Consider the following 22,378-nt stretch of genomic DNA (forward strand, 5'->3'; position numbering starts at 1 on the left):
GATGACATTCCATGACAAAACAAACAAAAGACTGCTTTGAGTGTGACAGGATTCCACCTTGGAATCGTCTTAAGTAGTTGGACGTCTTATGGCTTGTCAAACGGCTCTTTGCTTTATCACTGGGACTTCTTATTTACCAAGGAACTGCCGTCACATTACAAACGTTATGAACAAAGCCACTCTACAGCAAAGAAGCACATTACAGGACCAAGGATGGGAGGATTCCAAAGGAATCTAAGAAAAGAAAACGACAGCCACTTGCTCCAAACGTAAGGCAGGGCACTTGAAGTTGAACATGCACATATCAAGAATGGTGACAGTTGGCTTACAAATATAGTATTTTATACGAGCTGATGTCAGTAGCACAAAGTGTGGTTCTAGGTTGCAGTCAGAGTAGGGTACAAAGGAGATCGAGGACAACATGGTACTTGGAGAAATGGCTTGGAAATGTGTAAGTTACATGTTAAGACTGACATAGTTTTGGCTGAAGGGCGTATATCTAGGCATTTGCAATTACCCGACACTCAGCTCTACCTTTCCACTTTGTAAGGCATGAGCACGGTGGCCGAGTGGTTAAGGCGTTGGACGTAAGATCCAATGGACGTATGTCCGCGTTGGTTCGAACCCCACCCGTGCTAACCTCGCTATTTTTAGGTGTGATTATTGAGCGGAAATGTTCACTTCACCTCTTTTTCTCATTGAAATGATCCACTTTACAATTTGTAATGGAGAAAAAATCGGACACTGCTATTGTCAAAATCGTCCTCGTTATATCCTTAGTATTTTACTTATTTTCAAAACCAAAATGTCAAAAAGAGTATTTCTAGAGTGCCAGGATTCGAACCTGGAATCTTCTGATCCGTAGTCAGACGCGTTATCCGTTGCGCCACACGCCCACTGAAAGCCCAGGCTACAATACAATGTCTGATCTCTCATTTCCTTTCATTGTTGCACGGTTGCAAGTGCTAAATGTTGCCCAAACATGTTTGCATTGACCGACGTCATTTCATCTAGACGATGACATTCCATGACAAAACAAACAAAAGACTGCTTTGAGTGTGACAGGATTCCACCTTGGAATCGTCTTAAGTAGTTGGACGTCTTATGGCTTGTCAAACGGCTCTTTGCTTTATCACTGGGACTTCTTATTTACCAAGGAACTGCCGTCACATTACAAACGTTATGAACAAAGCCACTCTACAGCAAAGAAGCACATTACAGGACCAAGGATGGGAGGATTCCAAAGGAATCTAAGAAAAGAAAACGACAGCCACTTGCTCCAAACGTAAGGCAGGGCACTTGAAGTTGAACATGCACATATCAAGAATGCTAACAGTTGGCTTACAAATATAGTATTTTATACGAGCAGCTGTCAGTAGCACAAAGTGTGGTTCTAGGTTGCAGTCAGAGTAGGGTACAAAGGAGATCGAGGACAACATGGTACTTGGAGAAATGGCTTGGAAATGTGTAAGTTACATGTTAAGACTGACATAGTTTTGGCTGAAGGGCGTATATCTAGGCATTTGCAATTACCCGACACTCAGCTCTACCTTTCCACTTTGTAAGGCATGAGCACGGTGGCCGAGTGGTTAAGGCGTTGGACTTAAGATCCAATGGATGTATGTCCGCGTGGGTTCGAACCCCACCCGTGCTAACCTCACTATTTTTAGGTGTGATTATTGAGCGGAAATGTTCACTTCACCTCTTTTTCTCATTGAAATGATCCACTTTACAATTTGTAATGGAGAAAAAATCGGACACTGCTATTGTCAAAATCGTCCTCGTTATATCCTTAGTTATTTACTTATTTTCAAAACCAAAATGTCAAAAAGAATATTTCGAGCGTGCCAGGATTCGAATCTGGAATCTTCTGATCCGTAGTCAGACGCGTTATCCGTTGCGCCACACGCCCACTGAAAGCCCAGGCTACAATACAATGTCTGATCTCTCATTTCCTTTCATTGTTGCACGGTTGCAAGTGCTAAATGTTGCCCAAACATGTTTGCATTGACCGACGTCATTTCATCTAGACGATGACATTCTATGACAAAACAAACAAAAGACTGCTTTGAGTGTGACAGGATTCCACATTGGAATCGTCTTAAGTAGTTGGACGTCTTATGGCTTGTCAAACGGCTCTTTGCTTTATCACTGGGACTTCTTATTTACCAAGGAACTGCCGTCACATTACAAACGTTATGAACAAAGCCACTCTACAGCAAAGAAGCACATTACAGGACCAAGGATGGGAGGATTCCAAAGGAATCTAAGAAAAGAAAACGACAGCCACTTGCTCCAAACGTAAGGCAGGGCACTTGAAGTTGAACATGCACATATCAAGAATGCTAACAGTTGGCTTACAAATATAGTATTTTATACGAGCAGCTGTCAGTAGCACAAAGTGTGGTTCTAGGTTGCAGTCAGAGTAGGGTACAAAGGAGATCGAGGACAACATGGTACTTGGAGAAATGGCTTGGAAATGTGTAAGTTACATGTTAAGACTGACATAGTTTTGGCTGAAGGGCGTATATCTAGGCATTTGCAATTACCCGACACTCAGCTCTACCTTTCCACTTTGTAAGGCATGAGCACGGTGGCCGAGTGGTTAAGGCGTTGGACTTAAGATCCAATGGACGTATGTCCGCGTGGGTTCGAACCCCACCCGTGCTAACCTCACTATTTTTAGGTGTGATTATTGAGCGGAAATGTTCACTTCACCTCTTTTTCTCATTGAAATGATCCACTTTACAATTTGTAATGGAGAAAAAATCGGACACTGCTATTGTTAAAATCGTCCTCGTTATATCCTTAGTATTTTACTTATTTTCAAAACCAAAATGTCAAAAAGAGTATTTCTAGAGTGCCAGGATTCGAATCTGGAATCTTCTGATCCGTAGTCAGACGCGTTATCCGTTGCGCCACACGCCCACTGAAAGCCCAGGCTACAATACAATGTCTGATCTCTCATTTCCTTTCATTGTTGCACGGTTGCAAGTGCTAAATGTTGCCCAAACATGTTTGCATTGACCGACGTCATTTCATCTAGACGATGGCATTCCATGACAAAACAAACAAAAGACTGCTTTGAGTGTGACAGGATTCCACATTGGAATCGTCTTAAGTAGTTGGACGTCTTATGGCTTGTCAAACGGCTCTTTGCTTTATCACTGGGACTTCTTATTTACCAAGGAACTGCCGTCACATTACAAACGTTATGAACAAAGCCACTCTACAGCAAAGAAGCACATTACAGGACCAAGGACGGGAGGATTCCAAAGGAATCTAAGAAAAGAAAACGACAGCCACTTGCTCCAAACGTAAGGCAGGGCACTTGAAGTTGAACATGCACATATCAAGAATGCTGACAGTTGGCTTACAAATATAGTATTTTATACGAGCTGATGTCAGTAGCACAAAGTGTGGTTCTAGGTTGCAGTCAGAGTAGGGTACAAAGGAGATCGAGGACAACATGGTACTTGGAGAAATGGCTTGGAAATGTGTAAGTTACATGTTAAGACTGACATAGTTTTGGCTGAAGGGCGTATATCTAGGCATTTGCAATTACCCGACACTCAGCTCTACCTTTCCACTTTGTAAGGCATGAGCACGGTGGCCGAGTGGTTAAGGCGTTGGACGTAAGATCCAATGGACGTATGTCCGCGTGGGTTCGAACCCCACCCGTGCTAACCTCACTATTTTTAGGTGTGATTATTGAGCGGAAATGTTCACTTCACCTCTTTTTCTCATTGAAATGATCCACTTTACAATTTGTAATGGAGAAAAAATCGGACACTGCTATTGTCAAAATCGTCCTCGTTATATCCTTAGTATTTTACTTATTTTCAAAACCAAAATGTCAAAAAGAGTATTTCTAGAGTGCCAGGATTCGAATCTGGAATCTTCTGATCCGTAGTCAGACGCGTTATCCGTTGCGCCACACGCCCACTGAAAGCCCAGGCTACAATACAATGTCTGATCTCTCATTTCCTTTCATTGTTGCACGGCTGCAAGTGCTAAATGTTGCCCAAACATGTTTGCATTGACCGACGTCATTTCATCTAGACGATGACATTCCATGACAAAACAAACAAAAGACTGCTTTGAGTGTGACAGGATTCCACCTTGGAATCGTCTTAAGTAGTTGGACGTCTTATGGCTTGTCAAACGGCTCTTTGCTTTATCACTGGGACTTCTTATTTACCAAGGAACTGCCGTCACATTACAAACGTTATGAACAAAGCCACTCTACAGCAAAGAAGCACATTACAGGACCAAGGATGGGAGGATTCCAAAGGAATCTAAGAAAAGAAAACGACAGCCACTTGCTCCAAACGTAAGGCAGGGCACTTGAAGTTGAACATGCACATATCAAGAATGCTAACAGTTGGCTTACAAATATAGTATTTTATACGAGCAGCTGTCAGTAGCACAAAGTGTGGTTCTAGGTTGCAGTCAGAGTAGGGTACAAAGGAGATCGAGGACAACATGGTACTTGGAGAAATGGCTTGGAAATGTGTAAGTTACATGTTAAGACTGACATAGTTTTGGCTGAAGGGCGTATATCTAGGCATTTGCAATTACCCGACACTCAGCTCTACCTTTCCACTTTGTAAGGCATGAGCACGGTGGCCGAGTGGTTTAGGCGTTGGACTTAAGATCCAATGGACGTATGTCCGCGTGGGTTCGAACCCCACCCGTGCTAACCTCACTATTTTTAGGTGTGATTATTGAGCGGAAATGTTCACTTCACCTCTTTTTCTCATTGAAATGATCCACTTTACAATTTGTAATGGAGAAAAAATCGGACACTGCTATTGTCAAAATCGTCCTCGTTATATCCTTAGTATTTTACTTATTTTCAAAACCAAAATGTCAAAAAGAATATTCCGAGCGTGCCAGGATTCGAATCTGGAATCTTCTGATTCGTAGTCAGACGCGTTATCCGTTGCGCCACACGCCCACTGAAAGCCCAGGCTACAATACAATGTCTGATCTCTCATTTCCTTTCATTGTTGCACGGCTGCAAGTGCTAAATGTTGCCCAAACATGTTTGCATTGACAAAAGTCATTTCATCTAGACGATGACATTCCATGACAAAACAAACAAAAGACTGCTTTGAGTGTGACAGGATTCCACCTTGGAATCGTCTTAAGTAGTTGGACGTCTTATGGCTTGTCAAACGGCTCTTTGCTTTATCACTGGGACTTCTTATTTACCAAGGAACTGCCGTCACATTACAAACGTTATGAACAAAGCCACTCTACAGCAAAGAAGCACATTACAGGACCAAGGATGGGAGGATTCCAAAGGAATCTAAGAAAAGAAAACGACAGCCACTTGCTCCAAACGTAAGGCAGGGCACTTGAAGTTGAACATGCACATATCAAGAATGCTAACAGTTGGCTTACAAATATAGTATTTTATACGAGCAGCTGTCAGTAGCACAAAGTGTGGTTCTAGGTTGCAGTCAGAGTAGGGTACAAAGGAGATCGAGGACAACATGGTACTTGGAGAAATGGCTTGGAAATGTGTAAGTTACATGTTAAGACTGACATAGTTTTGACTGAAGGGCGTATATCTAGGCATTTGCAATTACCCGACACTCAGATCTACCTTTCCACTTTGTAAGGCATGAGCACGGTGGCCGAGTGGTCAAGGCGTTGGACTTAAGATCCAATGGACGTATGTCCGCGTGGGTTCGAACCCCACCCGTGCTAACCTCACTATTTTTAGGTGTGATTATTGAGCGGAAATGTTCACTTCACCTCTTTTTCTCATTGAAGTGATCCACTTTACAATTTGTAATGGAGAAAAAATCGGACACTGCTATTGTCAAAATCGTCCTCGTTATGTTCTTAGTATTTTACTTATTTTCAAAACCAAAATGTCAAAAAGAATATTCCGAGCGTGCCAGGATTCGAACCTGGAATCTTCTGATCCGTAGTCAGACGCGTTTTTTTTGTTTTTTTCGTTAAAATATTTATTCACAAAATTGTAGAATTACAGTCGCAGACAGTGCTTACACTGCCACCTCATAAATAAAATATGTATCACAGATTTGGGGTGGCAGTGCCTAACATTTCAATTGAAAAGAGAGGAAGTATATTTTCATAGAAATGTTCAGAAGTTTTTTATAGGTTACAATGAAGAAATATACCCGAATAAATGTATAATATATTTAATGTAGCTAATCTGAGTACCTCTGTATTTATAAAGCATTATGTAATATTCTAATCTAACGGTGAGTGTAGAACAATCTCATTTCCATCCAACGATATGAATGTATTGCTCATGACATATTTTTGAATGAAAATGTGTGATTGATTTGCTTTGGAATATTTAAAGCACAACAGGCTAAAATGACGTCTTATCAATGATTTGAAAAATGCCTTCATGTGAAATGAAATCATGTTTTGGCTCAATATCACCCTCCTTTTAAATACAGCTAGACGATAAATTGAGAATACAATGTCCATGAATGCTTTAGACGACAACTTCTTTTCTGGTAAGAACCCAAACAATAACCAGATAGATAACTGTCCAAAACTAAAGCCTGTGTCCTGGCACACATCTGTCAACATTTCAATGATGAGGTCTTGCAAGGGCGATAACTCCTTGCAGAAGACGAACAGATGTAAATGTCTTCTGTTTGTGTGTGACACACTGGACAAACATCAGTGTTTGACAGTCCAATTTTTAGAAGTTTATCATATGTGAAAACAATATTATGTGCAATTTTAAAATCTAACTGTATGGAGTCTGTTGATTTATCTTTTTCCCATACATTCATCCAAATATCTTTCCAATTAATATCCAGTGCAAGCTGATTCCACCAAGCGATAGCTACTGGTTCCTTGAAATGTTTTTTCCTGAGAACTTCATAACAAAATTTTGTTGTGAATAAATCAACAGACAGATCCTGGTTTTGAACAGTGCATGTTATGTCTCTTGATGGGGAGTTAGTGGCAACCTCTGACAAAATGATCTTTTTCCACTCTGACGGAAGCGCTAATAAAATAATGGCATAACATTGTTGTATGGTACTTACATCCATCTCAGGTAAGGTGTCATGGATTATATTAACAATAATGTGTCCAGACATGAATTTTGGAATAAATTCAAAACAAATATGCTTGATGCAAATAATTCCACTTGAAATAAATGACTGAAACATAAGAGTTTTTCCATTGAATGTAATCAATGGATTCTTAAATATTGGCTGATTCATGATATCATCTACCTTTTTAAGTAATGGTCTTTTTCCTTCATTCAATTCATTCCATGCAGCTAGTACCTCTGCATAAAATGGACTTATATTCTGTAAATAGGCTTTATCATATTCAAGGCTTAAAGCATCAATTCCTAAGTTCATTTTCAGAAGATGTGACATAAAATATACAAATGTTTGTTTCCAAATACAACTGAGCTGACAATGGACATAGGCTCTCAGTAATTTCAGCCTTAAAGCATATTTTTTTAAACGTAAATCTGGTATATTAAGACCTCCATCTAAACAAACACCAATGCATGTACCGTGTGCTATTTTGGCAGGTTTGTTATGCCATAAAAAGTCTCTAAACATTTGTGTAAATTTATTCTCCACCCAATATGGAACAGGTAGTACAGTGAACATATACCACAAACGAGAGCTCATAAGGATATTAATAACAATGGCTCTGCCTTGTAAGGTTAACTGTCTACGCAGCCATGAATTTAACAGTGCTTGTATTTTGTCTATTTTCTTCCTCCAGTTTAAAGTTTCACACATCGCTTTGTCGATGCCGAAATAAATGCCCAATACTTCTATACAATCTCTTTTCACTTTAACCGGAATGTTGATTGAAAAATCTCTAAACCTTGTTTTACCCAATAACAAAATTTCCGATTTTTCAATATTGATTTTTGCACCCGTTGCCTCACAATAGAAGTTAACTGTACTAAATGTTTCAAGGACAGAGTTAACATCTGAGACAGTAACTGTTGTGTCATCAGTATGTTGGTATATCAAAGAATTAATATCATTACTGATGTTAATTCCATGAATATCAGGATTGTTTTTTATTATTAAATTCAGTGGCTCTGACACCAACACATATAGCATAGAGCTCATTGGATCCCGCTGCCTAACTCCACGAGTTAAAGTGAAGTATGGTGTCAAATGACCATTGCATTTCACAGAACTCTTTATATCAGTATATAGGATCTTAATCCATGAAATGAAAAAATCTCCAAAGTTAAATTTCCTAAGAATTTGAAATAAATATTGGTGCGATACCCTATCAAAGGCTTTTTCTTGATCTATTTTAATGAGATAGGAGTCATCATTATGATTACTGACAACATCAATGACATCTCTAACAGAATGTAGGTTACTGGCTATGTCTCTTCCTAGTATGCAACAAGATTGTTCAGGGGAGACAACTGAAGCCATCACATTTCTCAATCTCAACGACAACAGTCTAGAAATGAGCTTAGAGTCTACATTAATCAATGAGATAGGTCTGTAACACTTAATGTCCCTTTTGTCACCTTTCTTTTTATAAAATAAACTAATAATACTCTTTTTCATGGAGCGAGAAAGATTATGCTCTTTGTATATACCATCTACAACTTCTAAAAAGAAGGGACATAAAATATTCCAAAACTTTAAATAAAACTCAACAGTTAGGCCGTCCGGACCCGGTGATTTATTCTTGTTCATTCCTTTGAGTGCTTTTGTAAGCTCACTCTGAGAAATAGGTACGTCACATGATTGTTTTTCTTCTTCAGAAAGTTTTTTCCCAATATTATCAATGAGACTTTGTTGTTTTACGAAATCACATTGCTCAGCAGTAAATAAGGATGAGTAAAATTGCTGAGCAGTATCTAAAATATCCTCTGTATTCCTGGCTATAGTACCATCTTCCTTGTACAGTGATTTTATTGAATTAGCCTGTTGTTTACTTTTTTCAAGGTTCAAAAAGTAAGTGGTGTTTCTATCTGACTCCAGCGTGCACTGAGCTTTTGACCTGAGAATAGCACCCTTGCATTTATTATTCTCATACACCTCTAGTTCACTTTCCAATAATTGTAAATCGGTAGATTTATAGCCAGAAATGGAGGATATTTTATGATATTCAATTCTAAGCTTATTTTGAATTTTATAATAATCAGCTTTTGCTTCCCTGTTTTTCTTAGATGCATAAAATCTGGAAAATGTTTTAAATTTGTATTTTAAGTTATCCCACCATATCCATGGATCTGTTTTAAGTAAAGGGCATTGTTTTGCCTTCTCTATTAATGCAATAATTCGTAAGTAGAATGTGAAATCTTCCAGAAGCTGATTATTAAAAATCCATACCCCAGGACCTCTTTCTACTGAAGAAAAGTCCAATCTGAGGGCTACTATACTGTGATCGCTCACAGAGGAATATCTAATGTAACTATTTACAGCACTTGTAATGAGATCTCTTGAAACAATTATCAGATCAATTCTAGATTGTTTCATAGTTCCTAACACAGACTGCATTCTGGTAAATTCTTTTTTGTCATAGTTTTTATATCTCCATATATCAACTAGGCTGTTGTCAGAGAGAAAATCGTTTAAAACATTGCTACTTTGAATATTAAACGATATATTGTTGATGCCTTTATCAAGTAAAGGATTTAATATCTCATTAAAATCCCCAGCACAAATTATGTGTTCTTTCTCAATCCATGTTGTCAAATTCTTGAAAAAATCTATTCTCTCTTTACTCTCATTTGGGGCATACACGTTTAATAAAGCAACTGATCTATCTTCAATAGCTAGGGAAGCCTTTATTAATCTTCCTTCTTCATCTTTTCTAAGCAGCTTAACATTTTGCTCAAAACCATCTGAGACTAATATAGCTACACCTCTTCTATCATTTTCTGCATTAGAATATAAAATAGTTCCTGGCCACAAATGTTTATATTTTTCTATATATTCATCCGACCAAAAAGTTTCCTGCAAAAAAGCAATATTGACTTGAGAATTCCTAATTAGTGCAAATACATTTTGCATTTTGGCTATATCCCGGAGTCCATTTACATTCCATGACCATATTGTGACCATTGCAGAAAAGAGAAATAGATGCTTACTAGACAACATTATGGAGTTTCCATAACATTTTCCAACACACCTGATAATTCTCTTCTGTCATTGACCTTTTCTGCTTTCTTTTTCTTTTGTTGGTCTTTTTTACTTTCTCTCACTTTATTTTTCAAGTCATTGTTTTGTAATACCGTCTCTGATAATTTAGGCTGCAGTTTGTGCCTTCTTGCACGTTTAGGCGAAGCAATTGTCCACTTTGCAGATGATACACCGGTTGGTTTTTGATTGTCTTTATCCTCTTCTCTTGTGTCCAGGCTTTCCTGAAGCAAAGCGTTCTTGTCTGTGGTGTCCTTGTCCTCCTTCTCGCAATCAGAAATATCCTCAGCAAATGGAATTACTTGCGTATTATCTTCCTTCGCCGTTTTTTCAGTTCCTTGTAATTTTGTCTCTTCTTTTTGATTTCTCTTGGTTTCGTCTGTTCCATCTGCATGATTCTCCTTTGACGCGGAAATATGTTCCAGAGGAACCTCATCCCAGGATTTTGTTCGGGCTAACTCCCTCTCCAAATCCGAATCCGAATCGCTAAACCTTTCCTCATCCTCTATATCGGAGGAACAGTTGCAGATTTCAATTGAACGAAAACAGATATGACAACTACGTTCCTGATTTTCTTCTGCTTTGCAATTTCTGGCAATGTGTCCACTTCCACTGCATTTATAACATTTGGTGTTAGGACAATCCTTCACCACGTGACCTCCAGAATTGCACTTGAAGCATAACCGTTCTTGGTTATTGTGTATAACTCTAAAATACCTGTATCCATCCAGGGTGTTAAACCCCATTGAATACGGTAATGAGTTACATTCAGGGGGAAATACCACCCTCACATATCTTGTACCATCAAAAATGTGTGTGCCTTTAAGAGTTCTGTGCTTGATGTCACTTTTCATAGTTATTCCTCTCTTAATGAGAAGTTTTTTCTATTTCTTCATCATCGATATACGGTGGGAGATGAAGAAATGACACCACTACACTGTCACTCTGAAGCAGTCTGAATGACATCTTCTGATCTTCTATAACTAAGTCATTTGTTTCAGCAAGAATCCTTGCCTCGGTGCTGTCAGGGACTGTTACATCAAAGCAATCTGTGCCTTTCAACACACATGCCCACACATCAGATACATACTCCAACAAAACATTGCAAAGCGTGCTTGCGGTTACAACTCTGTTGTCTCCTACATGAACTTCAATTGTGCAATCCTTCTGACACTTTCTTTTTGAATAGGAGCCCGCCATTTCGTCTCCAGTCAGCAAGATGTCAACAATACAGCGACCGTATATAGCACGCACCTAAGAGCTTGCTAACGAGGTAGGTTCACATACAACTACATTGTAAATGGAATCCTACCTTTGGGCACCAAATTAAAGTTCAGACGTCCCTTTAAATGACGATCTCCGAGAAAACTTTTCACTCTCTCGTAAATCCGTCCATACACCTCCAATTGAAGGGAGGCAACCCCATAGTCAGACGCGTTATCCGTTGCGCCACACGCCCACTGAAAGCCCAGGCTACAATACAATGTCTGATCTCTCATTTCCTTTCATTGTTGCACGGCTGCAAGTGCTAAATGTTGCCCAAACATGTTTGCATTGACAAAAGTCATTTCATCTAGACGATGACATTCCATGACAAAACAAACAAAAGACTGCTTTGAGTGTGACAGGATTCCACCTTGGAATCGTCTTAAGTAGTTGGACGTCTTATGGCTTGTCAAACGGCTCTTTGCTTTATCACTGGGACTTCTTATTTACCAAGGAACTGCCGTCACATAACAAACGTTATGAACAAAGCCACTTTACAGCAAAGAAGCACATTACAGGACCAAGGATGGGAGGATTCCAAAGGAATCTAAGAAAAGAAAACGACAGCCACTTGCTCCAAACGTAAGGCAGGGCACTTGAAGTTGAACATGCACATATCAAGAATGCTAACAGTTGGCTTACAAATATAGTATTTTATACGAGCAGCTGTCAGTAGCACAAAGTGTGGTTCTAGGTTGCAGTCAGAGTAGGGTACAAAGGAGATCGAGGACAACATGGTACTTGGAGAAATGGCTTGGAAATGTGTAAGTTACATGTTCAGCCTGACATAGTTTTAGCTGAAGGGCGTATATCTAGGCATTTGCAATTATCAGACACTCAGATCTACCTTTTCACTTTGTAAGGCATGAGCACGGTGGCCGAGTGGTTAAGGCGTTGGACTTAAGATCCAATGGACGTATGTCCGCGTGGGTTCGAACCCCACCCGTGCTAACCTCACTATTTTTAGGTGTGATTATTGAGCGGAAATGTTCACTTCACCTCTTTTTCTCATTGAAATGATCCACTTTACAATTTGTAATGGAGAAAAAATCGGACACTGCTATTGTCAAAATCGTCCTCGTTATATCCTTAGTATTTTACTTATTTTCAAAACCAAAATGTCAAAAAGAGTATTTCTAGAGTGCCAGGATTCGAATCTGGAATCTTCTGATCCGTAGTCAGACGCGTTATCCGTTGCGCCACACGCCCACTGAAAGCCCAGGCTACAATACAATGTCTGATCTCTCATTTCCTTTCATTGTTGCACGGGTGCAAGTGCTAAATGTTGCCCAAACATGTTTGCATTGACCGACGTCATTTCATCTAGACGATGACATTCCATGACAAAACAAACAAAAGACTGCTTTGAGTGTGACAGGATTCCACCTTGGAATCGTCTTAAGTAGTTGGACGTCTTATGGCTTGTCAAACGGCTCTTTGCTTTATCACTGGGACTTCTTATTTACCAAGGAACTGCCGTCACATTACAAACGTTATGAACAAAGCCACTCTACAGCAAAGAGGCACATTACAGGACCAAGGATGGGAGGATTCCACAGGAATCTAAGAAAAGAAAACGACAGCCACTTGCTCCAAACGTAAGGCAGGGCACTTGAAGTTGAACATGCACATATCAAGAATGCTAACAGTTGGCTTACAAATATAGTATTTTATACGAGCAGCTGTCAGTAGCACAAAGTGTGGTTCTAGGTTGCAGTCAGAGTAGGGTACAAAGGAGATCGAGGACAACATGGTACTTGGAGAAATGGCTTGGAAATGTGTAAGTTACATGTTAAGACTGACATAGTTTTGGCTGAAGGGCGTATATCTAGGCATTTGCAATTACCCGACACTCAGCTCTACCTTTCCACTTTGTAAGGCATGAGCACGGTGGCCGAGTGGTTAAGGCGTTGGACTTAAGATCCAATGGACGTACGTCCGCGTGGGTTCGAACCCCACCCATGCTAACCTCACTATTTTTAGGTGTGATTATTGAGCGGAAATGTTCACTTCACCTCTTTTTCTCATTGAAATGATCCACTTTACAATTTGTAATGGAGAAAAAATCGGACACTGCTATTGTCAAAATCGTCCTCGTTATATCCTTAGTATTTTACTTATTTTCAAAACCAAAATGTCAAAAAGAGTATTTCTAGAGTGCCAGGATTCGAATCTGGAATCTTCTGATCCGTAGTCAGACGCGTTATCCGTTGCGCCACACGCCCACTGAAAGCCCAGGCTACAATACAATGTCTGATCTCTCATTTCCTTTCATTGTTGCACGGCTGCAAGTGCTAAATGTTGCCCAAACATGTTTGCATTGACAAAAGTCATTTCATCTAGACGATGACATTCCATGACAAAACAAACAAAAGACTGCTTTGAGTGTGACAGGATTCCACCTTGGAATCGTCTTAAGTAGTTGGACGTCTTATGGCTTGTCAAACGGCTCTTTGCTTTATCACTGGGACTTCTTATTTACCAAGGAACTGCCGTCACATTACAAACGTTATGAACAAAGCCACTCTACAGCAAAGAGGCACATTACAGGACCAAGGATGGGAGGATTCCAAAGGAATCTAAGAAAAGAAAACGACAGCCACTTGCTCCAAACGTAAGGCAGGGCACGTGAAGTTGAACATGCACATATCAAGAATGCTAACAGTTGGCTTACAAATATAGTATTTTATACGAGCAGCTGTCAGTAGCACAAAGTGTGGTTCTAGGTTGCAGTCAGAGTAGGGTACAAAGGAGATCGAGGACAACATGGTACTTGGAGAAATGGCTTGGAAATGTGTAAGTTACATGTTAAGACTGACATAGTTTTGGCTGAAGGGCGTATATCTAGGCATTTGCAATTACCCGACACTCAGCTCTACCTTTCCACTTTGTAAGGCATGAGCACGGTGGCCGAGTGGTTAAGGCGTTGGACTTAAGATCCAATGGACGTATGTCCGCGTGGGTTCGAACCCCACCCGTGCTAACCTCACTATTTTTAGGTGTGATTATTGAGCGGAAATGTTCACTTCACCTCTTTTTCTCATTGAAATGATCCACTTTACAATTTGTAATGGAGAAAAAATCGGACACTGCTATTGTCAAAATCGTCCTCGTTATATCCTTAGTATTTTACTTATTTTCAAAACCAAAATGTCAAAAAGAATATTTCTAGAGTGCCAGGATTCGAATCTGGAATCTTCTGATCCGTAGTCAGACGCGTTATCCGTTGCGCCACACGCCCACTGAAAGCCCAGGCTACAATACAATGTCTGATCTCTCATTTCCTTTCATTGTTGCACGGCTGCAAGTGCTAAATGTTGCCCAAACATGTTTGCATTGACAAAAGTCATTTCATCTAGACGATGACATTCCATGACAAAACAAACAAAAGACTGCTTTGAGTGTGACAGGATTCCACCTTGGAATCGTCTTAAGTAGTTGGACGTCTTATGGCTTGTCAAACGGCTCTTTGCTTTATCACTGGGACTTCTTATTTACCAAGGAACTGCCGTCACATTACAAACGTTATGAACAAAGCCACTCTACAGCAAAGAAGCACATTACAGGACCAAGGATGGGAGGATTCCAAAGGAATCTAAGAAAAGAAAACGACAGCCACTTGCTCCAAACGTAAGGCAGGGCACGTGAAGTTGAACATGCACATATCAAGAATGCTAACAGCTGGCTTACAAATATAGTATTTTATACGAGCAGCTGTCAGTAGCACAAAGTGTGGTTCTAGGTTGCAGTCAGAGTAGGGTACAAAGGAGATCGAGGACAACATGGTACTTGGAGAAATGGCTTGGAAATGTGTAAGTTACATGTTAAGACTGACATAGTTTTGGCTGAAGGGCGTATATCTAGGCATTTGCAATTACCCGACACTCAGCTCTACCTTTCCACTTTGTAAGGCATGAGCACGGTGGCCGAGTGGTTAAGGCGTTGGACTTAAGATCCAATGGACGTATGTCCGCGTGGGTTCGAACCCCACCCGTGCTAACCTCACTATTTTTAGGTGTGATTATTGAGCGGAAATGTTCACTTCACCTCTTTTTCTCATTGAAATGATCCACTTTACAATTTGTAATGGAGAAAAAATCGGACACTGCTATTGTCAAAATCGTCCTCGTTATATCCTTAGTATTTTACTTATTTTCAAAACCAAAATGTCAAAAAGAGTATTTCTAGAGTGCCAGGATTCGAATCTGGAATCTTCTGATCCGTAGTCAGACGCGTTATCCGTTGCGCCACACGCCCACTGAAAGCCCAGGCTACAATACAATGTCTGATCTCTCATTTCCTTTCATTGTTGCACGGGTGCAAGTGCTAAATGTTGCCCAAACATGTTTGCATTGACAAAAGTCATTTCATCTAGACGATGACATTCCATGACAAAACAAACAAAAGACTGCTTTGAGTGTGACAGGATTCCACCTTGGAATCGTCTTAAGTAGTTGGACGTCTTATGGCTTGTCAAACGGCTCTTTGCTTTATCACTGGGACTTCTTATTTACCAAGGAACTGCCGTCACATTACAAACGTTATGAACAAAGCCACTCTACAGCAAAGAAGCACATTACAGGACCAAGGATGGGAGGATTCCAAAGGAATCTAAGAAAAGAAAACGACAGCCACTTGCTCCAAACGTAAGGCAGGGCACGTGAAGTTGAACATGCACATATCAAGAATGCTAACAGTTGGCTTACAAATATAGTATTTTATACGAGCAGCTGTCAGTAGCACAAAGTGTGGTTCTAGGTTGCAGTCAGAGTAGGGTACAAAGGAGATCGAGGACAACATGGTACTTGGAGAAATGGCTTGGAAATGTGTAAGTTACATGTTAAGACTGACATAGTTTTGGCTGAAGGGCGTATATCTAGGCATTTGCAATTACCCGACACTCAGCTCTACCTTTCCACTTTGTAAGGCATGAGCACGGTGGCCGAGTGGTTAAGGCGTTGGACTTAAGATCCAATGGACGTATGTCCGCGTGGGTTCGAACCCCACCCGTGCTAACCTCACTATTTTTAGGTGTGATTATTGAGCGGAAATGTTCACTTCACCTCTTTTTCTCATTGAAATGATCCACTTTACAATTTGTAATGGAGAAAAAATCGGACACTGCTATTGTCAAAATCGTCCTCGTTATATCCTTAGTATTTTACTTATTTTCAAAACCAAAATGTCAAAAAGAGTATTTCTAGAGTGCCAGGATTCGAATCTGGAATCTTCTGATCCGTAGTCAGACGCGTTATCCGTTGCGCCACACGCCCACTGAAAGCCCAGGCTACAATACAATGTCTGATCTCTCATTTCCTTTCATTGTTGCACGGCTGCAAGTGCTAAATGTTGCCCAAACATGTTTGCATTGACAAAGGTCATTTCATCTAGACGATGACATTCCATGACAAAACAAACAAAAGACTGCTTTGAGTGTGACAGGATTCCACCTTGGAATCGTCTTAAGTAGTTGGACGTCTTATGGCTTGTCAAACGGCTCTTTGCTTTATCACTGGGACTTCTTATTTACCAAGGAACTGCCGTCACATTACAAACGTTATGAACAAAGCCACTCTACAGCAAAGAGGCACATTACAGGACCAAGGACGGGAGGATTCCACAGGAATCTAAGAAAAGAAAACGACAGCCACTTGCTCCAAACGTAAGGCAGGGCACTTGAAGTTGAACATGCACATATCAAGAATGCTAACAGTTGGCTTACAAATATAGTATTTTATACGAGCAGCTGTCAGTAGCACAAAGTGTGGTTCTAGGTTGCAGTCAGAGTAGGGTACAAAGGAGATCGAGGACAACATGGTACTTGGAGAAATGGCTTGGAAATGTGTAAGTTACATGTTAAGACTGACATAGTTTTGGCTGAAGGGCGTATATCTAGGCATTTGCAATTACCCGACACTCAGCTCTACCTTTCCACTTTGTAAGGCATGAGCACGGTGGCCGAGTGGTTAAGGCGTTGGACTTAAGATCCAATGGACGTATGTCCGCGTGGGTTCGAACCCCACCCGTGCTAACCTCACTATTTTTAGGTGTGATTATTGAGCGGAAATGTTCACTTCACCTCTTTTTCTCATTGAAATGATCCACTTTACAATTTGTAATGGAGAAAAAATCGGACACTGCTATTGTCAAAATCGTCCTCGTTATATCCTTAGTATTTTACTTATTTTCAAAACCAAAATGTCAAAAAGAATATTTCTAGAGTGCCAGGATTCGAATCTGGAATCTTCTGATCCGTAGTCAGACGCGTTATCCGTTGCGCCACACGCCCACTGAAAGCCCAGGCTACAATACAATGTCTGATCTCTCATTTCCTTTCATTGTTGCACGGCTGCAAGTGCTAAATGTTGCCCAAACATGTTTGCATTGACAAAAGTCATTTCATCTAGACGATGACATTCCATGACAAAACAAACAAAAGACTGCTTTGAGTGTGACAGGATTCCACCTTGGAATCGTCTTAAGTAGTTGGACGTCTTATGGCTTGTCAAACGGCTCTTTGCTTTATCACTGGGACTTCTTATTTACCAAGGAACTGCCGTCACATTACAAACGTTATGAACAAAGCCACTCTACAGCAAAGAGGCACATTACAGGACCAAGGATGGGAGGATTCCAAAGGAATCTAAGAAAAGAAAACGACAGCCACTTGCTCCAAACGTAAGGCAGGGCACGTGAAGTTGAACATGCACATATCAAGAATGCTAACAGTTGGCTTACAAATATAGTATTTTATACGAGCAGCTGTCAGTAGCACAAAGTGTGGTTCTAGGTTGCAGTCAGAGTAGGGTACAAAGGAGATCGAGGACAACATGGTACTTGGAGAAATGGCTTGGAAATGTGTAAGTTACATGTTAAGACTGACATAGTTTTGGCTGAAGGGCGTATATCTAGGCATTTGCAATTACCCGACACTCAGCTCTACCTTTCCACTTTGTAAGGCATGAGCACGGTGGCCGAGTGGTTAAGGCGTTGGACTTAAGATCCAATGGACGTATGTCCGCGTGGGTTCGAACCCCACCCGTGCTAACCTCACTATTTTTAGGTGTGATTATTGAGCGGAAATGTTCACTTCACCTCTTTTTCTCATTGAAATGATCCACTTTACAATTTGTAATGGAGAAAAAATCGGACACTGCTATTGTCAAAATCGTCCTCGTTATATCCTTAGTATTTTACTTATTTTCAAAACCAAAATGTCAAAAAGAGTATTTCTAGAGTGCCAGGATTCGAATCTGGAATCTTCTGATCCGTAGTCAGACGCGTTATCCGTTGCGCCACACGCCCACTGAAAGCCCAGGCTACAATACAATGTCTGATCTCTCATTTCCTTTCATTGTTGCACGGGTGCAAGTGCTAAATGTTGCCCAAACATGTTTGCATTGACAAAAGTCATTTCATCTAGACGATGACATTCCATGACAAAACAAACAAAAGACTGCTTTGAGTGTGACAGGATTCCACCTTGGAATCGTCTTAAGTAGTTGGACGTCTTATGGCTTGTCAAACGGCTCTTTGCTTTATCACTGGGACTTCTTATTTACCAAGGAACTGCCGTCACATTACAAACGTTATGAACAAAGCCACTCTACAGCAAAGAGGCACATTACAGGACCAAGGACGGGAGGATTCCACAGGAATCTAAGAAAAGAAAACGACAGCCACTTGCTCCAAACGTAAGGCAGGGCACTTGAAGTTGAACATGCACATATCAAGAATGCTAACAGTTGGCTTACAAATATAGTATTTTATACGAGCAGCTGTCAGTAGCACAAAGTGTGGTTCTAGGTTGCAGTCAGAGTAGGGTACAAAGGAGATCGAGGACAACATGGTACTTGGAGAAATGGCTTGGAAATGTGTAAGTTACATGTTAAGACTGACATAGTTTTGGCTGAAGGGCGTATATCTAGGCATTTGCAATTACCCGACACTCAGCTCTACCTTTCCACTTTGTAAGGCATGAGCACGGTGGCCGAGTGGTTAAGGCGTTGGACTTAAGATCCAATGGACGTATGTCCGCGTGGGTTCGAACCCCACCCGTGCTAACCTCACTATTTTTAGGTGTGATTATTGAGCGGAAATGTTCACTTCACCTCTTTTTCTCATTGAAATGATCCACTTTACAATTTGTAATGGAGAAAAAATCGGACACTGCTATTGTCAAAATCGTCCTCGTTATATCCTTAGTATTTTACTTATTTTCAAAACCAAAATGTCAAAAAGAATATTTCTAGAGTGCCAGGATTCGAATCTGGAATCTTCTGATCCGTAGTCAGACGCGTTATCCGTTGCGCCACACGCCCACTGAAAGCCCAGGCTACAATACAATGTCTGATCTCTCATTTCCTTTCATTGTTGCACGGCTGCAAGTGCTAAATGTTGCCCAAACATGTTTGCATTGACCGACGTCATTTCATCTAGACGATGACATTCCATGACAAAACAAACAAAAGACTGCTTTGAGTGTGACAGGATTCCACCTTGGAATCGTCTTAAGTAGTTGGACGTCTTATGGCTTGTCAAACGGCTCTTTGCTTTATCACTGGGACTTCTTATTTACCAAGGAACTGCCGTCACATTACAAACGTTATGAACAAAGCCACTCTACAGCAAAGAAGCACATTACAGGACCAAGGATGGGAGGATTCCAAAGGAATCTAAGAAAAGAAAACGACAGCCACTTGCTCCAAACGTAAGGCAGGGCACTTGAAGTTGAACATGCACATATCAAGAATGCTAACAGTTGGCTTACAAATATAGTATTTTATACGAGCAGCTGTCAGTAGCACAAAGTGTGGTTCTAGGTTGCAGTCAGAGTAGGGTACAAAGGAGATCGAGGACAACATGGTACTTGGAGAAATGGCTTGGAAATGTGTAAGTTACATGTTAAGACTGACAGTTTTGGCTGAAGGGCGTATATCTAGGCATTTGCAATTACCCGACACTCAGCTCTACCTTTCCACTTTGTAAGGCATGAGCACGGTGGCCGAGTGGTTAAGGCGTTGGACTTAAGATCCAATGGACGTATGTCCGCGTGGGTTCGAACCCCACCCGTGCTAACCTCACTATTTTTAGGTGTGATTATTGAGCGGAAATGTTCACTTCACCTCTTTTTCTCATTGAAATGATCCACTTTACAATTTGTAATGGAGAAAAAATCGGACACTGCTATTGTCAAAATCGTCCTCGTTATATCCTTAGTATTTTACTTATTTTCAAAACCAAAATGTCAAAAAGAATATTCCGAGCGTGCCAGGATTCGAACCTGGAATCTTCTGATCCGTAGTCAGACGCGTTATCCGTTGCGCCACACGCCCACTGAAAGCCCAGGCTACAATACAATGTCTGATCTCTCAATTCCTTTCATTGTTGCACGGCTGCAAGTGCTAAATGTTGCCCAAACATGTTTGCATTGACAAAAGTCATTTCATCTAGACGATGACATTCCATGACAAAACAAACAAAAGACTGCTTTGAGTGTGACAGGATTCCACCTTGGAATCGTCTTAAGTAGTTGGACGTCTTATGGCTTGTCAAACGGCTCTTTGCTTTATCACTGGGACTTCTTATTTACCAAGGAACTGCCGTCACATTACAAACGTTATGAACAAAGCCACTCTACAGCAAAGAAGCACATTACAGGACCAAGGATGGGAGGATTCCAAAGGAATCTAAGAAAAGAAAACGACAGCCACTTGCTCCAAACGTAAGGCAGGGCACTTGAAGTTGAACATGCACATATCAAGAATGCTAACAGTTGGCTTACAAATATAGTATTTTATACGAGCAGCTGTCAGTAGCACAAAGTGTGGTTCTAGGTTGCAGTCAGAGTAGGGTACAAAGGAGATCGAGGACAACATGGTACTTGGAGAAATGGCTTGGAAATGTGTAAGTTACATGTTAAGACTGACATAGTTTTGGCTGAAGGGCGTATATCTAGGCATTTGCAATTACCCGACACTCAGCTCTACCTTTCCACTTTGTAAGGCATGAGCACGGTGGCCGAGTGGTTAAGGCGTTGGACTTAAGATCCAATGGACGTATGTCCGCGTGGGTTCGAACCCCACCCGTGCTAACCTCACTATTTTTAGGTGTGATTATTGAGCGGAAATGTTCACTTCACCTCTTTTTCTCATTGAAATGATCCACTTTACAATTTGTAATGGAGAAAAAATCGGACACTGCTATTGTCAAAATCGTCCTCGTTATATCCTTAGTATTTTACTTATTTTCAAAACCAAAATGTCAAAAAGAATATTCCGAGCGTGCCAGGATTCGAACCTGGAATCTTCTGATCCGTAGTCAGACGCGTTATCCGTTGCGCCACACGCCCACTGAAAGCCCAGGTTACAATACAATGTCTGATCTCTCAATTCCTTTCATTGTTGCACGGCTGCAAGTGCTAAGTGTTGCCCAAACATGTTTGCATTGACCGACGTCATTTCATCTAGACGATGACATTCCATGACAAAACAAACAAAAGACTGCTTTGAGTGTGACAGGATTCCACCTTGGAATCGTCTTAAGTAGTTGGACGTCTTATGGCTTGTCAAACGGCTCTTTGCTTTATCACTGGGACTTCTTATTTACCAAGGAACTGCCGTCACATTACAAACGTTATGAACAAAGCCACTCTACAGCAAAGAAGCACATTACAGGACCAAGGATGGGAGGATTCCAAAGGAATCTAAGAAAAGAAAACGACAGCCACTTGCTCCAAACGTAAGGCAGGGCACTTGAAGTTGAACATGCACATATCAAGAATGCTAACAGTTGGCTTACAAATATAGTATTTTATACGAGCAGCTGTCAGTAGCACAAAGTGTGGTTCTAGGTTGCAGTCAGAGTAGGGTACAAAGGAGATCGAGGACAACATGGTACTTGGAGAAATGGCTTGGAAATGTGTAAGTTACATGTTAAGACTGACATAGTTTTGGCTGAAG

General features: G+C 40.7%; 20 non-coding genes across 20 annotated transcripts; 16 read left to right on the plus strand and 4 right to left on the minus strand.

The window, feature by feature from the left end:
* The first annotated feature begins 555 nt into the window (after window positions 1-555).
* Trnal-uaa (transfer RNA leucine (anticodon UAA)) lies at window positions 556-638 on the plus strand. Its single transcript has one exon. It is a non-coding gene; the product is annotated as a tRNA-Leu (tRNA).
* Window positions 639-1,571: 933 nt separating this feature from the next.
* Window positions 1,572-1,654, plus strand: Trnal-uaa (transfer RNA leucine (anticodon UAA)). Its single transcript has one exon. It is a non-coding gene; the product is annotated as a tRNA-Leu (tRNA).
* Window positions 1,655-1,839: 185 nt separating this feature from the next.
* On the minus strand, window positions 1,840-1,912 carry Trnar-acg (transfer RNA arginine (anticodon ACG)). Its single transcript has one exon. It is a non-coding gene; the product is annotated as a tRNA-Arg (tRNA).
* Window positions 1,913-2,587: 675 nt separating this feature from the next.
* Trnal-uaa (transfer RNA leucine (anticodon UAA)) lies at window positions 2,588-2,670 on the plus strand. Its single transcript has one exon. It is a non-coding gene; the product is annotated as a tRNA-Leu (tRNA).
* A 933-nt stretch (window positions 2,671-3,603) lies between these two features.
* Window positions 3,604-3,686, plus strand: Trnal-uaa (transfer RNA leucine (anticodon UAA)). Its single transcript has one exon. It is a non-coding gene; the product is annotated as a tRNA-Leu (tRNA).
* Window positions 3,687-4,619: 933 nt separating this feature from the next.
* Trnal-uaa (transfer RNA leucine (anticodon UAA)) lies at window positions 4,620-4,702 on the plus strand. Its single transcript has one exon. It is a non-coding gene; the product is annotated as a tRNA-Leu (tRNA).
* A 185-nt stretch (window positions 4,703-4,887) lies between these two features.
* On the minus strand, window positions 4,888-4,960 carry Trnar-acg (transfer RNA arginine (anticodon ACG)). The gene has a single exon. It is a non-coding gene; the product is annotated as a tRNA-Arg (tRNA).
* A 675-nt stretch (window positions 4,961-5,635) lies between these two features.
* Trnal-uaa (transfer RNA leucine (anticodon UAA)) lies at window positions 5,636-5,718 on the plus strand. The gene has a single exon. It is a non-coding gene; the product is annotated as a tRNA-Leu (tRNA).
* Window positions 5,719-12,285: 6,567 nt separating this feature from the next.
* On the plus strand, window positions 12,286-12,368 carry Trnal-uaa (transfer RNA leucine (anticodon UAA)). Its single transcript has one exon. It is a non-coding gene; the product is annotated as a tRNA-Leu (tRNA).
* Window positions 12,369-13,301: 933 nt separating this feature from the next.
* Trnal-uaa (transfer RNA leucine (anticodon UAA)) lies at window positions 13,302-13,384 on the plus strand. The gene has a single exon. It is a non-coding gene; the product is annotated as a tRNA-Leu (tRNA).
* Window positions 13,385-14,317: 933 nt separating this feature from the next.
* Trnal-uaa (transfer RNA leucine (anticodon UAA)) lies at window positions 14,318-14,400 on the plus strand. The gene has a single exon. It is a non-coding gene; the product is annotated as a tRNA-Leu (tRNA).
* A 933-nt stretch (window positions 14,401-15,333) lies between these two features.
* Window positions 15,334-15,416, plus strand: Trnal-uaa (transfer RNA leucine (anticodon UAA)). The gene has a single exon. It is a non-coding gene; the product is annotated as a tRNA-Leu (tRNA).
* A 933-nt stretch (window positions 15,417-16,349) lies between these two features.
* Trnal-uaa (transfer RNA leucine (anticodon UAA)) lies at window positions 16,350-16,432 on the plus strand. The gene has a single exon. It is a non-coding gene; the product is annotated as a tRNA-Leu (tRNA).
* Window positions 16,433-17,365: 933 nt separating this feature from the next.
* On the plus strand, window positions 17,366-17,448 carry Trnal-uaa (transfer RNA leucine (anticodon UAA)). The gene has a single exon. It is a non-coding gene; the product is annotated as a tRNA-Leu (tRNA).
* Window positions 17,449-18,381: 933 nt separating this feature from the next.
* On the plus strand, window positions 18,382-18,464 carry Trnal-uaa (transfer RNA leucine (anticodon UAA)). Its single transcript has one exon. It is a non-coding gene; the product is annotated as a tRNA-Leu (tRNA).
* Window positions 18,465-19,397: 933 nt separating this feature from the next.
* Window positions 19,398-19,480, plus strand: Trnal-uaa (transfer RNA leucine (anticodon UAA)). The gene has a single exon. It is a non-coding gene; the product is annotated as a tRNA-Leu (tRNA).
* Window positions 19,481-20,411: 931 nt separating this feature from the next.
* Trnal-uaa (transfer RNA leucine (anticodon UAA)) lies at window positions 20,412-20,494 on the plus strand. Its single transcript has one exon. It is a non-coding gene; the product is annotated as a tRNA-Leu (tRNA).
* A 185-nt stretch (window positions 20,495-20,679) lies between these two features.
* Trnar-acg (transfer RNA arginine (anticodon ACG)) lies at window positions 20,680-20,752 on the minus strand. The gene has a single exon. It is a non-coding gene; the product is annotated as a tRNA-Arg (tRNA).
* A 675-nt stretch (window positions 20,753-21,427) lies between these two features.
* Trnal-uaa (transfer RNA leucine (anticodon UAA)) lies at window positions 21,428-21,510 on the plus strand. Its single transcript has one exon. It is a non-coding gene; the product is annotated as a tRNA-Leu (tRNA).
* Window positions 21,511-21,695: 185 nt separating this feature from the next.
* Trnar-acg (transfer RNA arginine (anticodon ACG)) lies at window positions 21,696-21,768 on the minus strand. The gene has a single exon. It is a non-coding gene; the product is annotated as a tRNA-Arg (tRNA).
* Window positions 21,769-22,378: the final 610 nt, after the last annotated feature.

Source organism: Haliotis asinina, chromosome 11, assembly GCF_037392515.1.
Source record: "Haliotis asinina isolate JCU_RB_2024 chromosome 11, JCU_Hal_asi_v2, whole genome shotgun sequence".
NCBI classification, from domain to species: domain Eukaryota; kingdom Metazoa; phylum Mollusca; class Gastropoda; order Lepetellida; family Haliotidae; genus Haliotis; species Haliotis asinina.